The 2,568-nt window shown below is 45.6% G+C and overlaps 1 pseudogene across 1 annotated transcript; it reads right to left on the minus strand.

The window, feature by feature from the left end:
* Nucleotides 1-926: 926 nt before the first annotated feature.
* Nucleotides 927-1,923, minus strand: LOC110318937 (annotated as a pseudogene). The gene has a single exon (XR_002380388.2). The product of XR_002380388.2 is annotated as a 60S ribosomal protein L13a pseudogene (transcript).
* Between the last annotated feature and the right edge of the window lie 645 nt (nucleotides 1,924-2,568).

The following is a 2,568-nucleotide window of genomic DNA, read 5'->3' on the forward strand; positions in this document are numbered from 1 at the left end:
CTTCAGCTTCTAGCCTCTGTCTGCTAACCTAGGCCTAGAATGTTTCAGCCTCTGAAACTTAATGCTGAATAAACTCACTCTTTCTAGTTCTTTCTGAACATTGGGTGGCTGGTTCAATTCAGCTGTTCTGGCACAAACTCCTCTCTAAACTGACTGAGTCAATCTGGCTTCTCTCAACTTCTCACTGGGTTGTTGTGCATGACCTCAAACTAACTCTGACAATTTGTTCTAATCTTCTTGCTCCTTCATATTCTCTGGCTTCAAGTGCCTCTGCTGACTTGCACTGAAATGCATGAACTCACGAATGAACTCCACTCAATTCCAGTGCACTGCACTCATTGTTCTGACTCCCAGCTGACTGACTCAACTGATTGACTCTCTCTACCTGTGCTGCTCTTAGAATAGCTTCCTTTTTCTGTGCTATTCTAACAGTTGGGCATATCCTATCTATGACTTATTCTGTCCAATCTTTCTTTGATTCATCATTTTGTCTGACCCTCAATTAGATGTCACTTTCAAACCTTGCTGTTTCCTTCTATAAACTAATTTTACTTTTATGGTGTGTACTAAGGGCATGTCTGTATTCCAACTAGAGGGATTACAGGTGTGTGGCATGTCTGTATTCCAGCTGGATCGTATCTTTGGATGTGATCCTTTGCCAAAGCAGCCATATTGCTGGATTAAAATTCCTCTACAGTTTGTGATTTTTAAGAAAATTTAATAGTCATAATACTTTCAACTCTAGACCTACTAAGCAGCTTGTGAATACAATGTTGAGTTTATATAAAGCAAACACAGAATGATAGACTTTCTATAGTGACTCCTTAGTACCCTCTGAGGAGGACACTCAAGAACTTTTATTTAAGTAGTACCTCACAAGATGGAAATGGCCATTTATCAAAATTAATATTCATAATTCATTTTTTAAGTCAAATAATTTATTAGCACATAGAATCCTCCAGAAAAACACTGCTTTGTGGTCTGTCGGGAAGGAGCAGAGGCAGTGCTTGCACTGGTATCTTCCGTGTGCAGACAGACCTCATTTTCATAGCTGCAGATATGGTATTCAGTCAGGTGGGTGGGGCAGCCCTGCTACTCATTTTCACCACTGAAGCTCAAGGGATTCATTCCATGGTTTGCACTTTAATAAAACTCAAGCAGGTGGTGGGCTGTCAGCTCTAAAATGTCCCCTCTACCCACAGGAACAGTGCCTCCTAAGGANCCTTTGGTTCCCACTTCCCTGGTCGGCGGCAGAGGAAGGGCAGGCCAGGCAGGCATGAGGCACAAACAGTCTTTATTGGGTTCACACCAGGAGTCCNTTGGTCTTGAGGACCTCTGTGAACTTGCAGATTTTCTTCTCCACATTCTTTTCTGCCTGCTTCCGTAGCCTCAAGATCTGCTTCTTCTTCCGATAGTGCATCTTGGCCTTCTCCTTCCGTTTCTCCTCCAGAGTGGCTGTCACTGCCTGGTACTTCCACCCGACCTCATGAGCCAGCCGCCCCAGGTAAGCAAACTTCCTGGTAGGCCTCAGCCGAACAACCTTGAGGGCAGCAGGGACCACCATGCGCTTTTTCTTGTCATAGGGTGGAGGGATCCCATCCAACATCTTGAGGCGTTCCAAGGCAGCCTGGCCTCTCTTGGTCTTGTGGGGCAGCATGCCTCGCACAGTGCGCCAGAAAATGCGGCTGGGGGCTCGGAAGTAGTAGGGGCCTCGGGAAGGGTTGGTATTCATCCGCTTCCGGAGAAAGGCCAGATATTTTAACTTGTTTCTGTAGAAGTTTCCAGAAATGTTGATGCCTTCACAGCGTACGACCACCACCTTCCGGCCCAGAAGCACTTGCTTGGCCACAATGGCCGCCAGGCGGCCCAGAAGATGGCCTCGGCCATCCAATATCAGAACCTGCCCCTCCGCCATCTTCGGCAGCCGCCTTCATAATTCATTTTTCATTATTAAATATTATCCCAGCTATTTTGTGGGTTCGAGGAGGGGGCCCAGCCTGAAAATGAAATGGGCAAGAAAGGGAATTGAAGCCAAGTCAAGAGTTGTCAAGGCTTCATTTATTGTCAGCTTGAACATTTGGTTATAAACACTGTGAGGGGGAATGGGGAGGGGTTGAGAAAGGATCAAAAGAAACAGAGTGAAGGACAAATGGGGAGGATGCTGACTGCAGGCTTGAAAATTCTTTGCATTTATCTCAGAGTCATGGCACCGCTGCTCTAGAACGCTGGACAGCTAATTTCAGAGTCCCGGATCCTCCTCAACAGCCTCAGGTGTCAGCTCAGGACAGAAGTCAGATGATTCCCAAGAGCAGCCTTGGGAGGAAGGAGATAGAGCAGCCTTGGAAGGGAGGGTGTTGAGCAGCCTTGGGAAGGAGGGGGTGGCTCTGCTCTCAACAAAGGACCATTTGGCTACTAGGTGAGAGCTGTCCAAAGCCTGGTGCATCTCAGCCTGACCTCCCACAAAATATTATTATTATTAAATATTCATTACTAAATAAAACTTAGTTCATTATATATAGGATATGTTTAAGTTTTAACTTTTGGGAGGTTTTTTTGTTTTTTTTTTTT

This window comes from Mus pahari, chromosome 3 (assembly GCF_900095145.1).
Source record: "Mus pahari chromosome 3, PAHARI_EIJ_v1.1, whole genome shotgun sequence".
Classification (NCBI taxonomy): domain Eukaryota; kingdom Metazoa; phylum Chordata; class Mammalia; order Rodentia; family Muridae; genus Mus; species Mus pahari.